Source organism: Carassius carassius, chromosome 2, assembly GCF_963082965.1.
Source record: "Carassius carassius chromosome 2, fCarCar2.1, whole genome shotgun sequence".
NCBI classification, from domain to species: Eukaryota; Metazoa; Chordata; class Actinopteri; order Cypriniformes; family Cyprinidae; genus Carassius; species Carassius carassius.
In genome coordinates, this window is record NC_081756.1 from 38,408,929 (window position 1) to 38,435,789 (window position 26,861).

Consider the following 26,861-nt stretch of genomic DNA (forward strand, 5'->3'; position numbering starts at 1 on the left):
ATTTTAACTCTTTAATTACCAAGTTCATAAATGATGTCACTGATTTGGGAAAAAAAAACACAAAATTACATATTTTCAATATAAAAAGTGATTGTGGACTGGATATTTTTTTACCTTTTATCACAGTCTTGGGCATGCCAAAGATTAGTAACAAGATTGGCTTTGATGCATTGTTAGTTTTCGTGCAGCATTAGACTTTAATTTTTTCTCCCTCATTTGTTGTTGGTGGCTGTTTTTGCCCCATTGACTTTATACTGACATTTTTTGATTGCAAAGCCATGACACCATATAATCATGCATTCTTGATTGTTTGTGGTTTTCCCCTTTGGGAAGAGGTAACATTTGTTATTTTTACAGTTGATCACTAGGTGGGACCATTAACCCTTTAGATAGGCCTGTGCGAAAAAATGCTTAGTTTCTGGCTTGTATATGGAGTTAGATGGAGTATAACAGCAAATTATAGTGTTTGTGTGTGTGTGAGATTCTTGATTGTTGGTGGTTTTCCCTGTTGGGAAGAGGTAACATTTGTTATTTGTTTTACAGTTGATCACTAGGTGGGACCATTAACCCTTTAGATAGGCCTGTGCAAAAAAGGCTTAGTTTCTGGCTTGTATATGGAGTTATATGCAGTATAATAGCAAATTATAGTGTGTGTGTGTGTGTGTGTGAGAGAGAGAGAGAGAGAGAGAGAGAGAGAGAAAGAGAGGGTGTGAGAGAGACCTCTGTGCACTTACCTTGATGTACAGTATCTGAAAGAATCCAAATATGCTCCTCATGCTCTCAGAACTACATGGAGTAAACAATAAAAAAAGAAGTGTGTTTATGCACCTGCTGCCTTTTGATGGTGAAAAGTACAGATGGCCTATATGTGAAATGCTTGTCTTTTCTTGATGGTAAAGCCAGTTTAAAACCTTAAAATCCTGTAAAAAAAATCTACTTTGCATCAAATTTATGAACATAAGGTATTATGAACCAAAATGCAATACCAACTTCAAATAAGCTGCAGCTCGCTGGAGGGGTCAAGCTACATAATCATTTCTAAAACTTTGGTACAAGTCAAGCCCTTTCTCGTGTTGCTTGCTGCTCTTCTCACCATTAAATGACCAGCACGATGGCATGCAAGTGTTTAAATCCACGTACTTTGCTTTTGTTTAGTCTATTCGCTTGTTAAGTCTGACATCACGTAGCAGCGCTTTCATGTCCAAACGCTCTATCAGTTACCAAGAAAAAAACGAAAACAAAAGGTGCTAATATAAACTCACAATGTGATAGAATACTAGCGAAAAAGTTAAAATCTTAACCTTTAACTCCATACCGAAGTCCCAGATAGCCAGACAATGAAAATATAAATATTAAAAAAATATATAAAAATTATTTGTGTTTGGGACGCTGTGAGCACAGAGACTGTAGTGTATATCATAAGTTTGAAAGTGTTAAGCTTAAATTATCAATATGAATAAACAGTGCTCATAAACGGCTGCTGAGGTCATATTCTCAAGTGAAGCGAGTTGAGGCCTGGACCTGGAAACAGCGCTACTTACGTCATCACTTAACAACCGAATACTTTCACCACAATTAAAAGGCAGCAGGTGCATAAATACACTTTTGTTTACTCCATGTAGTTCTGAGAGCTGAGGTGTACATTTTGATTTTCTGAAATACATCAAGGTAAGTGCGCAAAGGTCTCTTTCACACACTCTCTCTTTTTCTCTCTCTCACACACACACACACACACACACACACACACACACACACACACACACACATACACACACAATATAATATGCTGTTATACTCCATATAGCTTCATATACAAGTCAGAAACTAAGCTATTTTGCACAGGTCTATCTAAAGGGTTAATGGTCACACCTAGTGATCAACTGTAAAAATAACAAATTGTTACCTCTTCCCAACAGGGAAAACCACAAACAGTCAAGAATGCATGATTATATGGTGTCATGGCTTTGCAATCAAAAAATGTCGTTATAATGGAAGTCAATGTGGCAAAAACAGCCACCAACAACAAATTAAATCTAATGCTGCACTAAAACTAAAAATGCATCAAAGCCAATGTTGCTACTAATCTTTGACATGACCAAGACTGTTATAAAAAGTAAAATAAAAATCCAGCCACAATTACTTTTATATTGAAAATAAGTCATTTTGTGTGTTTTTTCCCCCAAATCAGTGACATCATTTATGAACTTGGCAATTAAAGAGTTAAAATCTTGGATCTTTTTAAAACATTTGGTAGTTTTGATTAACAGTTGATTAACAGATTTATGCAAACAAAATAAAAATAAATATGAATCTGATACATTTTTACAGCAGTTTAATTGAGTGGATGTTTTCATCCCGAACATACCGTAAGGGTAGAGAATTTGAACAATCCACAAGGGTTAAGAACGTATATCCTTCATCATAATTTAATATTCTTTTCAAGGAATCAGAGTTTGTTAGCATATCTGCTGTTACTTTTAAGCAATTTTTCTCACAGCCTTTCCTCAGTGCAACTGAGACATTGGATACAATTTGATCAATTTCTGATATATAGTGTGCATAAAAAATGAAGTCTGTGCTCTGTGCAAAACGTCCATCTGCATTTAGTATTCTTGCATTCAGGTATCTTGACAATGTGATTTTTTCCGGTCTTTCATCATGAAATGTTGGGCCACCAGTAGGATAGAGAACAGGGAAACACTTTGCCTCATTGGATTTATCGGATAGCAGTCTAATAGGACTTCACCAGGCTTCACCTGGTGCTACATTTAGCACATCACGAAAATGTTGATTGATTATTTCTGAACCCAGATCAACAGGTTGCAGCGATGTATCTGACAAAAGACCACTTTGTTCTTTAATATATGTTATGTCTTCCTCTGGATCATCTTTAACTACATTCTCATCTTCAGAATATCATTTTTGTGTGTTACATCTTGTTCCTCCATTTCAAAATCATCACAATTCTCAACTTTATCAGCTGCATTCAAAGATTTTATCTACTGCTCATTAAACTCCACATTATTATACCAGTTATTATGATCAGTGCTGACATATTTATATTCATAATGGCCTTTATATGTTAATTTCCGTTTCAGTTATATTTTTATCATGTGATCATCAAATTCATTACGTGGAAGAATATTTGAGACAACTGCAGTATTAACAGGAACAGAAACAACGGGGCCATGACAGCCTTTCTGTTTTCCACGTGGAAGACAAAGCAACTTCATAAAAGGAATATCGTGTGCAATACAATGTTCCTCCAATGAGTTTAGACCTTTTAGTTCTTTTGTAATGTCCACCAAATACATGTTGTTGGCAATACTCTCTTCAGGCAAATTTCCACCCAGGTATTTACGATGGCATGTATAGCAAATCCACAATTTACAAGCTGGATTACCTGATAACTGGCATCTGTTTTCACATTCAGTATTGTATATGTGTAAATACTTTTGTGTAATACATCTTTCAGCCAAATCTGTAATTTGTTGACCTCTGATTTTATAGCAATCTCTTTTACATTCAATAACTTATTTTCTGAACAACAAACGATGACAAACACAACAAACAAATTCTGGACCTCTAATGACTCCTTGATGAAACTGATTAATAGTGAAATCGATATCTTTCTGTCTGCCCTTCTGTTTTGCAGAAATTTCAGCTCTTTTTTGTATTATACTCATTCTGAAATTTTCATTGTCATGATAATTCTTTTTAGAGTATTTGCGTACGCTTGCTTTAAAGGTGGGGTTTTTGCAGTATTTATTCTTTGAATATTCACATACACTTGCTTTAAAGGTGGGGGTTTTGCTGTATTTATTCTTTGAATATTCACATACACTTGCTTTAAAGGTGGGGTTTTTGCTGTATTTATTCTTTGAATATTCACATACACTTGCTTTAAAGGTCGGGTTTCCACAATATTTATCCTTTGATCTTTCACGTTTTGACTGTTGTACATTAATATTGTTCTTATATTTATCTCTAACATTTTCCAGTTTTTTCTCCTTAAAATCACTGTCTTCGCAGTATTTTGTTCTAATGTTCTAAATTTTTTTCTGTCTGAAATTGGAGTCGCTGTGGTATCGCTGACGCTCTCTTTTACCTTTAGGATACTCTGCTGTGTCAATTTTTTTCTCTTTTTGCAAATTGCGACTTGTGCTCTGATCATCCACTACAATGTTACATGCTTTTGAACAGACACTTTCTTAATTTTTATGTTTAACACAAATAACAACTTCATAGTGATTTCCATTGCAGTGCTTCAAATAGATTGCATTATCTGTAAAATCCTGTTCAGTAGGGACGTGTGCATTCCATCTGTCATCATTAAAAGTCATTACATTTATTTTTAAAAGGTCAGCTGCACAAAATAATTCCAAATGACTGAACGTTTCCCACGTTCCAGAAAAATTCATTTTAGACTGTGTCAAATAATCTTTCACTGATCTATACTCTTCTCTTAAATATCTCTCAAATTTAGAACTGTTAGCTTCAAGATGTTTCACAACTGCACGTCTAATTATCAGGTGTTTCTCTTGATTGCCACATAATGAGTGTGCTATTCATCTAAACATGCAATCACCATCTGATTTAATGGATTTTGTTTTGCATGGTACTCCTAAAGAACCAAAATGTGTGCCTTCAACACCAATGCTTTCATTAGTCAGTCGTAAATGTGCACACAAAGCATCCTGATCTGCAGACAATAGAGTTTGGAAACTGAACTCAGTACCTACTGTATCTACAAAAATGATGTCATCATCTATTGATAAATGAGCGTCCTGCTTGGCAGATGTTACAGCTTCGCAACTGTGCTCAGCAGGCCTACCTACTGTCTCTCCAATAAATACATCATCATTTATTGATGAATTAGCGTCCTGATCGGCAGACATTAAAATTTGGAAATTGAACTCAGTACCTACTGTCTCTCCAATAATTACGTCACCATTTACTGATAAATTAGCATCCTGATCGGCAGACATTAAAGGCTGGAAATTTAACTCAGCATCTAGTGTGCCTCTGATTACATCATCAGCCATGAATAAATGATCATGCAGCTTGCTCACATATGCAAGTTTTGGCTCAGTTTTCAATTAAATCCAGGCGTATCTGATTCAATTTGCAAACACTCGTTGGTTTGTTTACAACTGTGTGTTGATCGTGGTCTTTGATACACTTACTGAGCTCCAAGCTTGTAGATGAAACATGTGCAAGACTTGCTACTTTATCTTTACGAGTGCGTTTACCACAGTGTCCGATACACTTACTTTCCATCTCGGTGGTTGCATGTGAAACATATTTGCCACTGCCTTCTTGACCAGACTTAGAACTTGCCTCCATAGTTGTGGTCTTACCAATTACAGTTGCTTTCACAGAGGTCACTTCAAAAAGTGTTCCCTAGGGAATTAAGTGACAAGGCAAGGTTACCAACATGATTTAAACAACATGTATATATCATCACTGTAAACTAATATGCTTCTTCCATAAGGCTCAAGTAAACCTTTACCATTACATGAGTGGGGATCCACTAAAGCAAATATTGACCCTGCCTTTATGACTGCACAAATGTATTCTTTAATGTTTAACAAACATGCATCACACTGAAGTAGAGCCCTCTGAAGTGCTTCTTCTATAGACATAGACACATCTCGCAATGATTCATCATAGAGATCAACACCAATAACACCACAGAAAGATCCTCCATTCTTTATTGAGAATGTTGTGTTATCAAGTGTGTACATTCTTGGCATTTCTGCAACAGAAATATGACCTAGCCCTGTTCGATCGTGGATCTGCCCCTGCAGTGTCATTGATGTGTACAGCTCATCTCCATGCAACAGAACAGCATTCAGGTCCTCCAGGGGCGCTGCACAAGATCCCGTGCCCTATGCATAGGCAGTCCTAATGGGCCCCCCCACCTTGAAAATATATATTCCAGACTTTTCAAGGGCCCTCTCCTCCTTTGGGGCCCTGGTAATCAGTACTGGTTTTACCCCCAGTCCGACGCCCCTGAGGTCCTCTGTTGTCCATGTCAGCACATCCTTCAGCACGCTCGTGTCACAGTGTCTGGTCTGTGTTTCCCTGGGTGTCCACTAGTGGTCTCACTTCCCCATAGTCACCCCACTGCAGGCACTACATTTCCCACAAAGCCTTGTCCCTTTCATCACTGTTAATTGCACACCTGTTAATTGCACTCAGCTGTCTCCACTTTCATCGTTTTCACTTGTTTATATAAACTGGTCTGTTTAAATCTGTTTCATGGAGTCCTTGTGTTTCATGTCACCCTGCTTCTCGTGTTCCCTAGCTGCTTCTCGTGTTTCCTAGTGTTTTTCATGTTTCTTGTTTTTATGACTGCTTTCATTGTTTTTGACCTCCTGCCTGTTTTGGATTTGATTTTGGATTTCGCATTAAACACTGCTATTGGATCTCTCGTTTCATGTGTGCATTCGTGACAGAAGGACTCCATCATGCCTAGATTCAGCGGTGTGGGATTTCGTATCCGTTCCCCAGCCACCAAAGAGGAGCGGATGGGGAGACTCTCGAACTTAACCACCCTCCGTTAAAAGGGGAGTGAGGTGGGTGGTTTGGCGCAAATATTCTGGACCATGGCAGTAGGAATGGGGTACAATGATGAGGCACTTAAAGACCTTTTTAACGCCTGCCTGGATAACCCTGTGCCTGAGTGGGAGATGAAGGGGCTGGAGATCCTGGACTTTTGGTGGTTCACCATGTACCTACACCATCGGTCTCAGTGGGATACCCCAGCCGCACCTGTCTCTCCAGACAAGATGGCCGCCGGCCCAGCGCCACTGCACAAGGTGGCCGCCAGCCCAGCAACAAGGCACAAGGTGGCCGCCAGCCCAGCACAAGGTTGCCGCCAACCCAGCACCACAGCACAAGGTGCACCACTGCACAAAATGGCCACTGGCACAGTGCCACTGCACAAGATGGCAGCCACTGGTGACCCTCCAGATTTGAGTCAGGTCCCCGTGGTCCCTCCAGAGTCGAGTCAGGTGCCCGTTGACCCTCCAGAATCGAGTCAGGTGCCCGTTGAAAAAAAGGAAAAAAGAAAAATCTGGAAAACCCTTAATATGTTGTTTCCCTCTCAAACATGATTGGATTGTGTGGGCGCCACTGATTGGGACAGCCTATCAGCAATCATCTTCAGCTTTCTGCCAAAGACTTCATGACATTTGATTGAATTGAAGTACAGTACACACACACACACACACACACACACACAGAGTTGTCACACATAGAATGTTGTTATTCAGCTAAAAGTATTTTCTCCTGCCTTTGCCTGTATGTCAGTGTGAGAGGAATGGGCTTAATACTGTCACTCAAATGAGCTGAATTTTATTTTCCTTCTTTGTACACTGACCTAAACAGCTGATTAGCTGATTTTCTTTAATCATTATTATTTTATCTTCTTTGCTCTATGCTGCATGTATAACACGGTCAGGTTCAGAAGTGTCAGAACATTGCTAAATTGCCTTCTTTGCTGATTTAGTTTTATTGATTTGATTGATAAAAATACTGAGAAACTCGCATGTACACACAATTGTTAGCTGAATTTTCTTTTCTGATATTACACATTAATGTAAGCTGAGCATTTTCTTTGATGTTCTTGAGTATGCGGTGTGTTTAACACAGTCAGGTTCAAATGTGGGTGCAAAAAATCCTCTAGCAGAGGTTTGTCAGAGCGTTGCCATTGTTCTTTTGCCTTGTGGGCAAGTGAGAAATGTTAAATAAAGCAACACGGTAAAAAGATGAAAATGACTTGATTTTACTTTCAATTCCTTTTACATTCTTCAAGGTATTAACATTAACATTTTTCATAACTCCATGTAGGACATTTCTGTACATAAATATAAGCACTGTGGCAGTAGTAATGCAATATTTAGAAAATGTACTCTTGTACTCTTGATACTCAAGTACTTTTAAAAGCAAGTACTTCAGTACTTTTACTTAAGTAGATATCTGACTGTAGTACTTTTACTTGTACTTGAAAAAAATTTAGCAAGGGGTATCTGTACTTTTACTCTAGTATTGAAGCCGTGTACTCTGTCCGCCTCTGAAAATAAGACATTTATTTTGTCTTATAGGCTACGTCTGTTTTATTGTTCATATGATCCCGAGTCGAGTTACTTGCTGAGAATTATTAGCCTGCGTTAATAAAATCTAATTAATATAGATAATTGATGTGCAGTTAATGCTTGTCGACTGTTTTTAATGTCAGTCAGCGTTTTAGGATGTAATATAACATACAAGTAGGAAGTTTCATGTCTGTGCTTTCTATTTGATTGGTCACTGTTCATTTCCAGTGGTGCTGAAATTCTGCTATTGTCTCTCGTGTAATCGGTTTCAGGTTCTTTTAGAGTGACTCCCAAATTAGTAGAGACACAGCCTGAGTTGAATATAAATAATTTTATATTAAGTCTACTTCGTAAACTGTGCTGGTCAGATTCAAGGAATCGACTCTTTTGGAGTAGACTCCTCATCAGAAATGAGCATGTGCTTACAAATCATCACATCGATTCGCACGTGTAAGTGATCGCCGTGGGAAAAGACACAGGCTGTTTCTCAATATGCGTTCTTTAGCGATCTTGCATCCTTGTGTTCTCGATTTACGTCATCATTAACCGTCGAAGTTCAATTCCAATTCTCAAGAACGCTAGTACAGAGGACACATGGAAGTGCCCGGATGTGTTCTTGATATCGAGAATGCATCGAGTGCAGACTTGAGAGAATCCAGCCGTTAGAAATCCCAGAAGACGCTGCGGGCGGCTGGTGTACGGAAACCTGCAAGCTTTAAACTCACTCTTGCAAATGCTTAATGGCTCTTGAAAGTAAACATTTATCGTTTTGTTTTATATTATAAAGTTCAAAAGAACAGCATTTATTTGAAATAGAAAGCTTCTGTAAAATTATAAATTACAGTTTGAAGGTTTGGGGTCAGTAAGTTTTTTTTTTTTTTAATGAATGATACATTAAATTGATCAAAACTGACAGGAAGGATATGTTACAATATTTAAATTTCAAATAAAAAAAATTCTTTTGAACTTTCTACTCATCAATTTTTATATACAAATTGTGCGTGTGTGCGTGCGTGTGTATGTGTATATATATATATATATATATATATATATATATATATATATATATAGAGAGAGAGAGAGAGAGAGGGAGAGAGAGAGCTAAAGAAGGAACATCTTGGTTACGTATGTAACCTTGGTTCCCTGAATAGGGAACGAGATGCTGCGGTGATGTCACCACTATGGGAACACCTTCGGTGTGACGAATGTCTGAAGCCCTATACCATCCCGCCAATCCTATTGGCCAAATAGCGCTTGGCACCGCCCCACGCATGCGTACGTATATATACCTGGTGCCGCGCGCCATTTCACTCAGATTTCATGACTGAAGAAGGTATGGCACGGCCAGGACCGCAGCATCTCGTTCCCATATTTAGGGAACCAAGGTTACATACGTAACCGAGATGTTCCCTTTCATAGGTCACTTCAATGCTGCGGTGACGTCACCACTATGGGAACGCTATACCATAACGCCTGACGTACCTGATAGCTGGGATCCAAGGAAGCATCTGCTCAAGCGGAGAGAACCCGGGAGCCAGGAGCCATCCTCACATCCAGTGCCACATCCAGTGTGCTGTGGTGTGCCACCGCGGAGCCACCAGCAGCAGCTGTTCCACCCTGTCCAGCCGTATTCTGCATAATTCCGCCGAAATCAGACGGATTGGGGAAAACGCATACAAACTGGTCCTAGGCCAGTTGTGGGCTAATGCATCCAAGCCCAGGGGTGCTGGAGGGCATAGGGAGAACCAAAGCGGGCAATGCGTAGTCGTGTTCGACGCAAATAAATCCACTTTCGCTTCTCCGAAAATCTGCCACAGGAGACTCACCGTTTGGGGGTAAAATCTCCATTCCGCTTGCTCCAGAGTCTGCCTGGATAGCAAATCCGCTCCGAAGTTCAACATCCGGGGACATGAACAGCTCGGATCGATAGAAATTTGTTCTGAAACCAAAAAGAACATGTCTCGCCAGCCTGCACAGGGGGCGAGAGTATAATCCTCCCTGATGATTCAGGTATGACACAACCGCTGTGTTGTCTGATCTGAGCAGCACATGACGGCCGATCAGCAGATTCGAGAAATACTGGAGAGCCAGAAAAAAACCGCCAGTAATTCCAACCTGTTTATGTGCCAACTGCGTTGCGCCGCTGTCCACACTCTGTGGGCTGGGCGCCCTTGACAAACAGCTCCCCAGCCGGTCAAAGACGCATCCGTCGTGACAGTCTCTCGGGAAGCACAAATCCCCAGCCGAACCCCGGTCAGGAGAATTCGGTTGACATTCATAGTTTTAACGACATCACACACCGCCGTGTCACCGGAATCGTCCGATGCGGAAGACAACGGGGTGAAACATTCCGTCTTTTCGTCCACCACTGAAAAGGGCGCATGTGAAGAAATCCCAGACGAATTACAAGGAATGGCGTTGCCATAAGACCTAAATCTGAGGCACAATCTCACTGTCACTGCGCGACCTGCTCTGAAGCACCGAACACATGATGCAAAATACTGAGCGCGCGGGAGAGAAAGCTTCGCTGTCATCGTGCGAGAGTCCAACTCTAATCCCAGAAGGTTATCCGTTGAGAGGGGATTAAAACACTTCTCTTGGATTTCATGCGTAAACCCAGGCTGTTAAATGATTCAGCACAAGATCCCCATGAGAGTGTGCTTGAGTCTGCGATTGCGCTTACACCAGCCAATAGCCTAAATAGTTCAAACACGAACGCCCTGGAGCCACAACGGGGCCAGAGCTCCATCCATGCACTTTGAGAAAGTACTGATACGCTTTGCCCTCTAAAGCGAATTTGAAGAACTTCCTGAGTCTCTTGATGATCTGAATATGAACATATGCATCCTTCAGATCGATCGTGACGAACTAATCGTTTGGTTGAATCAGAGACAAAATAGACTTTACCATCAACATCTTGAATTTTCTCGGCCTGAGTGGAAGATTCAGATGGTGTAAATCCAGAATGGGTCGTAATCCGCCGTCTTTTTTTTTTTTTTTTTTTTACCACAAAATAACAGCTGTAAAAACCCTGCCTCCATCTGAGAGGGGTGTGCTTCCTCTATAGCCCCTTTGCTCAGCAAAGTTGACATCTCCTGTCGCAGCACCGCTATTTCCATCGGTTTCGCCACCGTGGAAAGAATTCTGCGGAAAGGAGGCGGGCCTTATTGAAACTGAATGGTGTATCCGTGACAAATCGTGCGTAACACCCACTGAGAAATGTCGGGCAAGCGTTACACACGGCCTGAGACCATACTAGCGGTCTCAGAATTTCCGCTTCCTGCAACGCTGTCATACATGTTAAAATGTCCGGGCACGAAAAGCTTGTGCCGTTCGTGCACAGGGGAAGTGCATGCATAAGAGCCGTTGCGTCTCGTTGTGTATAATCCTGAAACGTGTCCATGGCAGGAATTAGGCCAACAGATTGAACATCAGTCTCTGCCGCTAGAGAAAAGCGGCGGCTGTGCGAGCCGTCATAAATGGGTCGTCTGTGCAGGACCCTTGAATCGCCCTCGAATTCTGAAAGCTGGATTGCGCAGAGTGTCTGAGGGAACGTTTGGTGTTACAGCTCAATCCAATGCTGCTCGAAGCGCTGTTTGCTGCGAGGCAGTCAATGTTAGAGTGTGGGGACTGCAGTGAGAGGGTTAGATGTGCATTAGCAATCCAACAGCACTCTCTGGTGGAGGGCACAGTCCCTAGCAAACATGAAGGAAAACGCATGAGTCAAACTCGCTGCGTTTCATTGTGTATAATCCTGAAGCGTACCCACGGCAGGATTTAATCCAACAAGATAAACATCGGACCACGCCGCTAGAGAGAAAGTGGGAGCTGTGTGAGCCGTCATACACTGGCCATCTTTGCCAGCCTCCTGCGCCGTCCCTCAAACTCTGAAGGCTGGATTGTGCAGAATCAGTGGAGGGCACAGTCCCTGGCATTTTAACATATAGAAAAGCGTGTGCGTCAAACTCGCTGCGTTTCGTTGTGTATAATCCTGAAGCTTATCCACGGCAGGATTTAATCCAACAAGATAAACATCGGGCCACGCCACTAGCGAGAACGCGGCAGCTGTGTGAGCCGTAATCCACCATGCGACTAGCCACATAAATAGCTCACTGAGGAAGGAGAGGCGCGTTTCTCCTGTCCGCTCGGAGGGAGAGAACCGCGTATGCCGGCCAGAGCCTACTCAGAGTTCGAGTCCGCAGTCGGACAAACATAGTTTGAAGAGCAAATCTGCTGTTTAACGCGCTCGAGTGGGGGAGAGCGAGCAAGTGGAAACTCCAGTGCATCACTGTATTCATAGTCAAGCCGCACATATCGCCCCTAACCAACACCTCGTGCGGGGCCTCTGCAACCGCAGAAGCGAAACGGTGGGGGTTAGACACGAGGCGACTTAAGAAATACACTCCAAAGCGCGGATACTTTCTTATTATATATATATATATATATATATATATATATATATATTTTATTGTAGCCGTAGGCTATCAAGGAGAGAACCTGTAGAGAGGCTGCAACGAACCTCTCATAAGTGCCTCCTCGTGATAAACCCATCATACGGTTCTTAACTTTCGTTGACTCATCGCGTCTGCGGAGAGGAGTAATACTGCTCGTGAAGATCGCTGGAGAACGCGAGATAATAGGGCACAGAAGATTCGCTAGATTCGCTTCATTTACTGAAGGAATGAAATCTGAGTGAAATGGCGGGCAGCACCAGGTATATATGCGTACGCATGCGTGGGGCGGTGCCAAGCGCTATTTGGCCAATAGGATTGGCGGGATGGTATAGGGCTTCAGACCTTCGTCACACCGAAGGTGTTCCCATATCCCAAAATAAGCATTTCTAATGTTTCCTAATCAATTTTGCCTAGTTCAACTTAAAGGATTAGTTCACCCCAAAATTAATATGTTTTCATTAATTACTCACCCTCATGTCATTCCAAACCCGCAATATCTTTGTTTATATTCAGAACACAAATAAAGATATTTTTGATGAAATACAGGAGCTTTCTGTCCCTCCATAAACAAAGGGGGTACTACCACGGCCAAGGCACAGAAAGGTAGTAAGAACATCGTTAAAATGGTCCATGTGACATCAGTGGTAATCACAGTAATGTTATGAAGCTACGATAATAATTTTTAGTTTTGGTCTGGTCTGCCAGAATTCACAAAAAGGCCTAAATATAAATAAAAAGAATAATATTCATATAAATAACTCAATGTGAACCAAGACACCAAGCACACACACACACACACACCAAACCTGAGACACCAAGCACACAACACACACACACACAAACACCAAACCTGAGACACCAAGCACACACACACACCAAACCTGAGACAACAAGCACACACACAACAAACCTGAGACACCAAGCTCACACACACACCAAACCTGGGACTCCAAGCACACACACACACACACCAAACCTGAGACACCAAACACACACACACACACACACACACACACACACCAAACCTGAGACACCAAGCACACACACCAAACCTGAGACACCAAGTACACACACACACCAAACCTGAGACACCAAGCACACACACACACCAAACCCGAGACACCAAGCACACACACACACCAAACCCAAGTCTCCAAGCACACACACCAAACCCGAGACATCAAGCACAAACACACACACACACCAAACCCAAGACACCAAGCACACACACATCAAACCTGAGACAGGTCGAGTCGCTACAGACACCTTCAGGTTTTAGTGACACATGCCACTGTCCAATGACACATGCCACTGAAAACCGGAAGTGTCACTAAGCATAGTGGCATGTGCCAATGACATATGTGCATCAGATGTCATGTCACATAATGTTGGAGAATTGTCATGGATCACTATGAATACCGCATTAAGACTTGAATCCGTTACTGTAATCCTTTATTTTTGTTTGACGCTGCGTGCACGTCGGTAGAGGTGTCAGTATAAATTTAGCATTGGCCAGTGCCAGATTATCATTATATAGGCTATTTATAATATTATATTTTTTTTTTATTATATATAAATTAAATGTTATTCAGTTTATAATCGTTACTGTGTAACAAGAAATACTATGAGCATGTTTCTTCTGGAGATGCGTGAATGTTTTGTCAAAGTATTTGACTTTCTGAAGACACTTTAATAAGTACAAACTTTGTTTAATATCGCATAGACTTACATTATGTTGAAGACTTACATGACATCAGTTTATATTTATATATAGGCTAATTCTTGATTGCCAAGTATCGGTTAGTGGTGGCACATTTGATTAAAAAGGTTTTTTTATGGCCTCTGCATAGTCTCTATATTATTTTATAATTACAAATGATACAAATGAACTGTCAAATCTAAGCAAAAATTAAAAAAAAACTCGTATTTACGTATTTGAATGCATTGCACAAAGCAGGATACTGGAAATAAACTTACAATGAAAAATACACATTAAGAGGCATAAGGCACGTTTTAATTTCAATATAGGAACTCAATATTTGTTGCACAAATGAAGTCCGCGATGTAATAAGACGTATGTTTGACAATAACATACTGTTAATTCAATATCGTTCTGTCATTAAGTGTGTGTGTGTCACGTAATCTACAGCACAGGTGTCAGTCACTACCGAAGATGCGACAGGCACCGCAGCAACTGACACATGACGCAGTCTACTGACATTTGTACCAGGTTTTAGTGACACATGCCACTATCCACTGACACATGCCACTGAAAACCGACATGTGTCAGGTTTTAGTGACACATGCCACTGTTCAATGACACATGCCACTGAAAATCGACATGTGTCAGGTTTTAGTGACACATGCCACTGCACACTGCACTGCACTGACATATGCCAATGGTATCTGTGTGTCAGATGTCATGTCACATAATGTTAAAACTGCTGCTGCTGGCTTTTCGTCGGTAGATCAGACAAATCATGTACACGATTATTTCAAAATTCATAATAGCTTGGCGAATATAAACGAAAACAGCCACAGCAAGGGTCCATAGAAAATTGCTTGGTGAATAGAAACGAAAACAGCCATGTGAACATAAACCTTTATGATATATAAATCGGAAGTTGATAGTGATACTGAATTTGAATATTAAATTAACTTTATCAGCGGAGCATAGGATTCTGTCTTAGTTTCTGTAACGGTAGTAAAGAGGTGAGGAAGCAAGTGCGAGTAAATGATAAATTTATTGAACAATATAACAAACACTGAACACGAAGACAGGAGAATGAGTGATCTGCAGGTATGGTATAGTCCAGGAAGAGACAAAGCTCACGGGTGATCCAGGGTGCGGTGGTGAGTTGGCAGCAGGAGAGTGTGACACAGGAACTGCGGGGGAAGAGCCGTGAAGGTGAGTGGTGAAGTCCGTGGATGAGGAGGATAGATGGGGTTCCGAAGACAGGACAATCCAATGACGAGAAGAACATAAACAGGAACATGAGAAACAAGAAATAACACTAGACATGACAAACAATGCTCTGACAAACACAAGTTGAAAGACAGGGCAATATGTTGGGAAAGGGTAATAAGTAGCAGCTGGTGATCATGAACAATTAGAAGAGACACCCACATGAAACAATCAGTTCTAACGCAAGACACACACTTACTCCACCCACAGTGCAAAACCCGAGGCAACGGTTTACCAACTGTGACAGTACCCTCCCCTCTAGGAACGCCTCCTGGAGTTCCCAGATGGCCCTACCTGTCGATTGTAATCATCAATCAGGGAGTGATCCAGTATTTCCCTAGCAGGTACCCAACTCCTCTCCTCCGGACCGTAACTCTCCCAGTCCACCAAGTACTGGAATCCTCGTCCCCTCCGCCTCGAGTCCAGAATGCGATTAACCGAATAGGTGGGTTCCCCATCTATGAGTTGCGGCGGTGGGGGGGACCGGGGTAGGCGGGTTAATGTGTGAATAAAACACGGGCTTGATTTTGGATACATGGAAGGCGGGATTAATCCTCCTATACGCTGGAGGTAGTTTGAGGCGGACTGTCACCGGACTAAGGATCTTGGTGACAGGAAATGGGCCAATAAATTTGGGAGCTAACTTATTAGAAATGGAACAGAGCGGAATGTTGTTAGTAGAAAGCCACACTTTTTGACCCACGACGTATACTGGAGGCTTCGACCGGTGGCGATCGGCCTTGGCCTTAGTGGACACCCTCACCTGGAGCAGAGTCTCGCGGGCTCTGGTCCAGGTGCGATGGCACCGCTGGACAAACGCGTGAGCGGAGGGGAACGGGACTTCAGATTCCAGACTAGGAAAAACAGGTGGCTGGTAGCCTATGCTACACTGAAACAGAGAGAGGTCCGTGGCTGACACTGGTAACGAGTTATGAGCGTACTCAACCATAGAGAGTTGTTGGCTCCAGGAAGAAGGATTCTTGGAGACTAAATATTGTAACGTTCTCTCTAAATCTTGGTTGGCTCGCTCAGACTGACCGTTGCTCTGAGGGTGATAACCCGAAGACAGACTAACTGTCACTCTTAACAATTTACAAAACTCTTTCCAAAATTTGGATACAAATTGGGATCCCTTGTCAGAAACCACGTCTACTGGGAGGCCATGTAACCGAAAGACGTGATCAATAACAGTGCCCGCTGTCTCCTTGGCTGAAGGTAATTTGGGCAAGGGAATGAAATGTGCCACTTTTGAGAATCGGTCCACTGCGGTCAAAACGACCGTCATGCCATTAGAGGGCGGTAACAAAATCTAGTGCGATCTGGGACCAGGGTCTCGAAGGGACAGACAGCGGTTGAAGAAGCCCATCCGGAGGTCAATTAGATGACTTACCACTGGCGCAAACTGAGCAAGCCAAAACAAAATCGTGAACGTCACGAGCCATCAGTGGCCACCAGAATCATTGCTTTACTAAGCATTTGGTGTGGCTTATTCCTTGAATATCAGGCTACATTATAGCAGTGACCCCACTGAATAACGTCGGACCATAACTCCTCCGGCACAAACAACCGATTCGGTGGGCACCCGGGCGGAGGCATTACCCCTTCTAAGGGCGTCTTGACCTTCGATTCGACCTCCCATACGAGTGATGAGACGACTATACTCTCAGGTAAAATGTACTCTGCAGTCACCAGGCATTCGGAAGGATCAAAAAAGACGTGACAAAGAATCTGGTTTACGATAGAGAAAAATCTAAACAACCGAAAAAAAGTGCCCACCGAGCCTGCCTGGAATTGAGTCTTTCGGCAGTTCTAATGTATTCTAAGTTTTCATGATCGATCCAAATGATGAAAGGTACCCCCGAGCCCTCCAACCAGTGACGCCACTCCTCTAATGCTAATTTGACGGCCAACAATTCTCTGTTACCAATGTCATAATGACGTTCTGCAGGAGATAAACGATGAGAAAAAAACACGCATGGATGCATCTTGTCGTCTGAGGCAGCACATTGGGAAAGAACTGCATCTACTCCCACCTCTGATGTGTCAACCTCCACCACGAACTGATGTGTGGGATCAGGGGCTATTAACATGGGAGCTGAAACAAAGCGGCTCTTGAGGTTGGAAAATACAGTTTCGGCTGTATTAGACCACCTGAACGTAGTACTGGGGGAGGTCAAGGCGGTCAGAGGTGAGATTATTTTGCTTAAATTACGAATAAAACGTCTATAAAAATTGGTGAACCCCAGAAACCGCTGTAGGGCCTTACAGGAATCTGGACTTGGCCAATCTATCACAGCCTTAACCTTGTCAGGATCCATACGTATTCCCTCAGACGAGACGATGTACCCTAGGAAGGGGACAGACTGTGCATGGAATACGCATTTCTCCGCCTTGACAAAAAGACCATTCTCAAGTAATCTCTGGAGCACTCATCTGACGTGTTGCACATGTTCCTGGAGAGATGAAGAAAAAATCAGTATGTCATCCAGGTAAACATATACAAACTGATCTACCATGTCTCTTAACACGTCATTCACGAGTGCTTGGAAAACCCCTGGCGAGTTGGAGAGCCCGAACGGCATCACCAAGTATTCAAAGTGCCCTCTAGGGGTGTTAAAGGTGGTTTTCCACTCATCCCCCTTCCTAATGCAGACCAAATGACAAGCGTTATGTAAATCCAATTTTGTGAAGACGGATGCTCCCTGTAACCTCTCGAATGCTGAAGACATCAACGGCAAAGGATAGTTTTTTTTTACTGTGATGTTGTTTAGCACACGGTAATCAATACAAGGTCACAGGGAACCATCCTTCTTACCAACAAAAAAGAATCCCGCCCCCACTGGAGAAGAGGAAGGGCGGATGAACCTCGATGCCAAAGAATCAGAAATATATTTCTCCATGGCCTCCCTCTCCGGAATGGAAAGAGAGTAAAGTTGGCCCTTAGGCGGAGACTTACCTGGAACTAAATCTATGGCACAGTCATTAGGACGATGCGGAGGGAGAGAAGCAGCACGGGACTTACTGAACACTTCCTTCAGGTCCAGGTACTCCGCGGGCACGTTTGACAGAACCATGATCTCCTCCTGTTAGACAGAAAAAGACACAGCAGGACAAGCAGAAACCAGACAAGACTCATGACAACTTTCACTTCACAAGGTGACAGTGTTGGAACCCCAATCCACTCGTGGGTTGTGATTGACCAGCCAGGGATGACCTAACACAATGTGTGCCACAGAGGAGTCCATGAGAAGAAGGGATAGGGTTTCAGTATGGTTGCCAGATGTGAGGAGAGTCATGGGTTCTGTGGTGTGGGTGACGTGCGGCAGTTCCTGGCCATTGAGTGCGCTGATGTGGATCTGATGAGACAGGGGAAGGACAGGAAGGTTCAGGTGATGTGCAAGGTCAGTGTCAATGAAATTACCTTTGGCTCCAGAATCCAGAAGGGCGTGACAGGTGTGAGTGTTGTTGCCCCACTGCAGTTTCACCGGAAGGAGAGTTGACGATGTTGTTGAGGGCTTCCCGGTGGAGATCCCGCCCGATAGTAGCCTCAAACTTACTACCGGGCTGACTTCTTTCACTGGACATGTGTGTAGAAAATGTCCCCGAGCCATCGCAGTAGAGACACAGTCCTTGGGACCTCCGCCTCTCTCTCTCCTCCCGGGACAGTCGAGCTCTACCCACCTGCATGGGTTCGTGATCGATGATGGGACCGACCATGTTCTCTCGACTCGAGTTACCACTCTCCGGGATGCTGAGAAGGCATGTGTGACTGGTCTGCGCCCCCAGGCAGTTAATCTGAGCGTCCATGCGGAGCGCGAAGTCGATGAGCCTGTTGAGACTGGTTGGTAACTCGAGGAGGTAGATCTCCTTGTGAACACGGTCGGCCAGCCCATGCAGGAATCTATCTCACTGCGCCTCCTCGTTCCACTTGCACGCGGCCGCCAAGGTGCAAAACTTGATGGAATAATCAGCCACGGAAAGATCTTCTTGCCTGATATCCGCGAGCTGACGGGCTGCTTCTTTGCCGGCCACGGCCCGGTCGAACACTCTCTTCATCTCTTCCGAGAGGGAGTGGAACGAGGCACAGCATGAGTGGTGGTTCTCCCACACCGCCGTTCCCCACAAAGCGGCCCTACCGGAGAGTAATGTGAGGGCGAATGCTACCTTGGACTCCTCCGTCTCGAAGGTGCGAGGCTGTAGGGAAAAGTGCATTGAACACTTGGTTGGGAATGTTCTGCAGAAGTCTGGCTCACCAGAGTAACTCTCCGGTGCTGGAAGACGAGGTTCGGGTCGGTAGTGGTCTTCGGGGATGTCCCGGGGAACGGGCGGTGCGGTGGGCGCAGCGGGAGAGGTCAGCTGATGGATCTGCTGGGTGAGCTTAGACACCTGTGTCACAAGCGCTTGGACCGCACGTCCGGTGTTGACTATGCTCTCCTGCTGCTGATCCATACGGGTAACACTTTGATGAATAAAGTCTGTGAGAGAAGTGGTACTCGCTGCTTCCATGTTAGGTCAGTGTGTTCTGTAATGGTAGTAAAGAGGTGAGGAAGCAAGTGCAAGTAAATGATAAATTTATTGAACAATATAACAAACACTGAACATGAAGACAGCAGAACCAGTGATCTGCAGGTATGGTATAATCCGGGAAGAGACAAAGCTCACGGGTGATCCAGGGTGCGGTGGTGAGTTGGCAGCAGGAGAGCGTGACATAGGAACTGCGGGGGAAGAGCCGTGAAGGTGAGTGGTGAAGTCCGTGGATGAGGAGGAGTGGATGGGGTTCCGAAGACAGGACAATCCAATTACGAGAGTAACAAACAGGAACGTGAGAAACAGGAAATAACACTAGACATGACAAACAAAGCTCTGACAAACACAAGACGAAAGACAGGGCGATATGTAGGGAAAGGGTAATGAGTAGCAGCTGGTGATCATGAGCAATTAGCGGAGACGCCCACATGAAACAATCAGTGCTAACGCAAGACACACACTCACTCCACCCACAGTGCAAAACCCCAGGCCACGGTTTACCAACCGTGACAGTTTCACTTTTAAATTGGTTAAAAATACAAGTGAATACATAAATTGCCTCTTTTCAAGTAAATTATGAGTCCTTCTGTGAGTACTATTATATGCACAACATGAAAATAGATAACTTATATAGTGTCCCTTCTTTAATTTTTCAGTAATGTGTGATAACTTGAGAAATATGTTGTCAGTAATATTAAAATAAGATCAAATTGAATGGTATTTAGGAGATTATAGTTTTTGCATTATTACTATATTGGGCCTTATTGAAGTTTATAAAAACAAAAAAATGAATATTTATAAAAATTTTATTTATGCACATAAATAGATAAGAAATATTAGATGATTTTGAGTGAGTTTAAATTGATTAGAAATAGTTCATAGAAGCAAAGCTTGATTGAGCCTAATGGGATTTGGACCTTGGCTCATCTGAACATCCTGTCAATTAAAGTCTATGGGATTTTTATGATTTTTAATATTTATTTTTATGAAAACCGTAAGTCCAATCAGTTAGAAAAGATATAGCACACCTCATCTGTTCAAAGACTTGAAAATGTTTCATTTATGTGCATAAATAAAAAAAGAATAAATATTCATAATTTTTTAATAAACTTTCATAAAACCCAATATAGTAATTATGCAAAAACGATCATCTCCTAAATACCATTAAATTTGATCATATTTTAATAGTATTGCCAATATATTTATCAAGTTATCACACATTACTGAAAAAGTGAAGAAGGGACACTATGATAGTTATCTATTTTCATGTTGTGCATATAATAGTACTCACATAAGGACTCACATAATTTACTTGAAAAGATACATGTCCATTGTGTAACTGCATCATCTATACAAACCATTGTGCTTGGACCCCTTATGATCACCTTGATTTAAACCGCATTGTTTCAGTTACCTTGTGTGTCGTTACCCACAACGTGACGGTGACAGGACTGTGAAATAGCAAACACGGGAAAAATAGGCATGACTTATTTCGCATCCAGCTAGACAACCCTGTCATAGCTGTTATCATAGCCTAGGCTTTTTATTAGAAAAGAAAACAGCAAGGGAACATGGAAAAAGACTGTTGCAGGTGTATTTTCTTTTTCTGCAGCGGGGCAGCTCAAGAATGTTGGGCACACAAGTACTGTGGCTCTTTTGCCCCATGGCCAAGCCAACATCAAAGTTAGTTCACTAACTTTTAATTCTAGTTATGTTGGCTTGGCAACAAGCCAACATACTGTTATGCTATTTAAACTTATTATTATGTTGGCTTGGAAACAAGGCAACATACTGTTATGGTATTTAAACTTATTATTTTTTTATTATTATTATTATTATTCTTTTGAGACTAAATTCCAAACGTATCTCCTCCTAGGGCTTTAAAGCCACAAGCCCCAAACTCAGCAGACACCTGCAGCATGGGGGAGGGGGTGCTTTATGCTATATCTTTTCAGACTGATCAGACTTAAACTTTTTTTTTTATTATTAATTTTTTTAAATCAATTTAACATAGACTTCCATTGTCTGAGAAAAATTCCGCCCCTAGAGGAGCAATTCCCGAGAGTGAAGGGAGGAGTCTGGCTTAGTTTCACTTTTAAATCGGTTAAAAATTCAAGTAAATAATACAATTTCCTTCAAACTGACAAGCTAAACCAACATATCTGATTATTACAGGGGTCAGGGCTCATTAAAAATTTATTTCTGGGCAGAGAGCAGTCAGAAAGATGAGAGAAGAATCACTGCTGGTCAGCTCAGGCATTGTCTCCACGAAGCTCACAACGAGCGAATTTAATCTTATTTAAGACCTTTAAAAAAATTTAATATTACACACAATCCACCCATTAGAACACACCAAGAGCTAAATTCAGATGTTTCTGAACTGTTGAAGTGATCAAATGATATATTCGCCGCAGCCAACTGACTGCGAGCTCGCGATGTATTCTCTGAACACTTGAAGTCCACACAGAGAATTTACAGCCTTTTGCATTAAAACACTGTGGCGAAACAGCACAAAACAATTAGAAGAATATATTATACACATGAAAATGAGTGTTTATATGTGCTTGTGAGATTTTCTCTGTCAGGCTGAACGTCACATCGATTGCTCGGTGCTGCACAACATCCCAGCCGGCACCTGTGTCCCAAAGTGAAGTGCATGGACTCCGAAGTGCGCATTTGAAGTGCGAATGCGTCACAGGAGCACGACGAAGGGTGTCCCAAACTGAAGTGTGTGGACTCCGAAGTGAGGATGTGAAGTGCGATTGCGTCACAGCGTCACGACATAAGCTGTCCCCAAAGTCAGAATGCGCACTTCGAAGGGCGTATTTGAAGTGTGAATGCGTCACCGCGGTGCGACGAAGGCTGACGAATTTCGAAAGCGACTTCAAATGCGCCCTTCAGTTCCCATGAAAATGAAGTGTACATCTATGGACACTTCGCACCCTACCATATCCCAGAATCACTTGCGTGCATATGACGACGGTGGCAGTTGAATGTTCTGTGGAGGACTTCACATTAATATGTAAGTAGGCTATTGTATTGTCATTCACTCAAATACCTAGCGAAAGTGTTAAAGGAACACTCCGACTTTTTGGGACTTTAGCTTATTCACAGTATCACCCAGAGTTAGATAAGTCCATACATACCTTTTTCATTTCTGTGCATTCTGTAAGTGTTATTTGACGCACCCACCGCTAGCCTAGCTTAGCACAAAGACTGGATGTAAATGGATACTGGTAGCATAGTAATCCCAATAAGTGACAAAATAATGCAAACATTTTCCTATTTACATGTTGTGATCTGTATAGTCACAGCGTGTACAAATAACAAGGCTATATGAGACAGAGACCATTTTTAATCGTATAAATACTGGGAACTATATTCTCACTAGGCGTAGGAGCACAGCTAACGTTAGCTGGGCGGAGTGGCAACTTGGGCGGAGTGATTAGCGCTGCACATGAGACGCCCTGTTGATAGTTCCGTAAACAAAACAAATGTGACTAACTAGCTAGACGTGACTTGTGATCATGGCTGACTTTGAGGAACTGTCAGACTCAGAGGAATTTGACTGTGTATCAAACCAAGATCCAGAACCATATAGTTTTGAGCCAGAATACACAGACGAGGAGTTACAAACTTTGGAAGCTGTAAGACGAAGGGAGAATCAGAACGAACACGGACTGGTGGTGTAAATGTGGAACATGACAACCTATGCCGACAGAAACCGAGTGCCTTTGTTGTAATGAATTGGACCGGGTATTACCATCAATGTCAAGGCTTGATGACAATCAAAATATTTGCGTCAATACCACGGAAGATTTCTCTGCCCTAATACACCCGGCAGTTGTCTTTTTTTCCCCATTGTGACAAGATCAACTGGAAGAAACGCCCCATGCCGAGTGAACCTAATGGTCAGCTGTCCACCAAGTAAGTGGTTTTGTTATAATGATCATTCATAGTTCAATGAAATTTTAGTATAGCCATTGCATACAGTGTGTCACAATAATAACAATAAAGGGGATACACGGAGCCCCTATTCACGTAATAGTGTCACTACTAAGGTTATATTACATTAGCATGGCACTGTTACAGTATGGCTAATGTTAGTCATCTCAAAACATAACGGAACACTTACCGCAGTAACAGGTGATCCAATTTGTCCTGTCTTTATTATCGATGGGATGGCTGTATCCTGTAGCACACGTTTCATGGTCCGTGTGGCATTTTTCATTTTTCAAAATAGTCGTCTACAGTAAAATGTTCAGAGCAAACGAAATACTTCGTGATGGTGTTTACAGGTGTGTTTGGATCTATGTCGTTTATGAGCGTTTTTGGTTGGAATTCTATGAAACATCATAGTAATACCTGGTCTCCCCTGTTTATTGTCGCAGTTCTTTACAATACAGCGAAAACCCATGATTGTACACTATAAATCTACTATCTAGTAATTGCTGACTCTATTACTCCAGCTCTGAGCGAACTCTCTTCTCCTCACCACGGCGCGTCTCGGGTGCTGCGCTAATCACTCCGCCCAAGTAGCCACTCCGCCCAAGTAACGTTAGCTGTGCTCCTACGCCTAGTGAGAATATAGTTCCCAGTATTTATACGATTAAAAATGGTCTCTGTCTCATATAGCCTTGTTATTTGTACACGCTGTGACTATACAGATCACAACATGTAAATAGGAAAATGTTTGCATTATTTTGTCACATATTGGAATTACTATGCTACCAGTATCCATTTACATCCAGTCTTTGTGCTAAGCTAGGCTAGCGGTGGGTGCATCAAATAACACTTACAGAACGCACAGAAATGAAAAAAGGTATGTATGGACTTATCTAACTCTGGGGAATACTGTGAATAAGCTAAAGTCCCAAAAAGTTGGAGTGTTCCTTTAAAAGGTTTTTTTTTTTATTAAATTGTTTTTACCCTCTGGAGTCTAAGGGTATTTTTGGGGCCTGGAGAAGTTTTGTCATGCCTTGACATTTGTGCTTTTTTCAGTTTCTTATAAATATCTAAATGGGTAAAGACTAATCTCACTGTAATCAGCACAAACTGGGCTGTAATAATATGTGAAATGCATGTATGTACATGATTTTGTTTTTGAGAAAAAAAATATTATGCGTGGTTAGTGAAAAACTAAAAATGTTAAAACGCTTGAATAAGGCAAAAAAACACATAAAGAACAATGGTTCCCGGGATTTTTGAGAACTGGAGCTTGTAGCCTAGAATTTTTCTTTCTAAATGATGTGAAAATCATCTTGTTTACTCACTCACAGAAAACAATATATTGATTTAAATTTTCTAAGACACTTTTTGTTGGTAAAAGTCATATGCGAGTAGGCGTCAACTACCATGAATATCATTGTGATTTACACCTGAGAAGACAAAGGGCCGCATAATGAGCTGCATAATGAGCCATTCAGTCATCTGTGCCTCTGTGAGTGAGGAGTTACAAGAGAGAATGTGAGAACAAAATAAATCTATATAATTTTATGTTTGTAGTTTATTAAGAATATATTTAATTATCCCACAACATAATTTAATATCCACTTGGGGGAGCAGTTAAACAGTTTATTAGAAACAATCAAAGCTGACAGAGAATGCATAACAAATACATTCTTCATTAGCCAAGAGATAACAATAGGCTAAAAATGTGTATATTACAGTTTTTCAATATATATTTTTAAATATCATATTGTCAATGGAATAACCTAATTTCTCTAGTTTATTTTTGTGATGCAAGTTAAAAATGAAATGCATAAGTTGTATACATTTTTATTTTTTAGTGTGTAATTTATTCATAAATAAGCCTGAGTACTTTCTGTACATTTTGTATTTTTGTTTTTCATATTCACGTGTAAATAAAAGAGAAGTACTCATGTACATTGTAATTTTTTTTTTAATGCAGCTTATACATTTTTCCACAAAACATTCTATGTATTTATTTTTTTGTCTTGTAAATTTTTTTTTTACACATTAAAACAAATTGTTCTATACATAAATGAAAGTACTTTTTACAACCATTTACTGCATAGCTTAGGTTTAACATCAGAAAAACAACATCAGTTTGAGCCCAGCGCTGCCTCCATGTGTTCTGGGGTCTTCAGGAGGTCAATCTCTTGGTGAATGGTCCTCAGCTACTCAGAGGATAATGGGGTGACAGTGGAAAGAGGCACATGTCAAACTCTCTGGGGAGCATCTTTATGATGTGCCACTGGCAAACAGATCAGGAACACCAGGGTCTGGATTGTGGCACCCATCACTGTTGGCGTTCACTTCTCAGAAGTTCCACTGTCAGGGCCTCGCTGCTCAGCACAAAACCTTTAAAACCTGTCCAGCGTTGGTACATTCAGCTCTATCCTTCAGTACAAGGGTCTGGTCTGATTTAGGGAAGGAAGGAAAAGAGAAATTGTTTAGAGCTATGAAAACATAATTAGTACACAAAATATTGAGATACTTTAGTAAACTATAATAACTACTAATACCATATTGGGGAAAAACTACTAGTTGTCATATTTAAAACCTTAGAAAGGCTAGAAAGGCTTAGCTAAAGGGACAGTTCACCCAAAAATAAAAATTCCAAACCTGGAACAACTTAAGTGTGAGTAAATGCTTACAGAATTTTCATTTTTGGCTGAACTGTCCTTTAAGTAAAAGTATTGTCTTGCATACTCTAATATAATTAAGGTATTGAGAGTAAAACTGTTGGGTAGTTTAATCTACAACAATACATCATGTTGTAAAAGACCATATTTTTGTAGTGCTGCTGTCCTGTGAGAAAGAAAAAAACGTAGTACTTTATATTTGTAC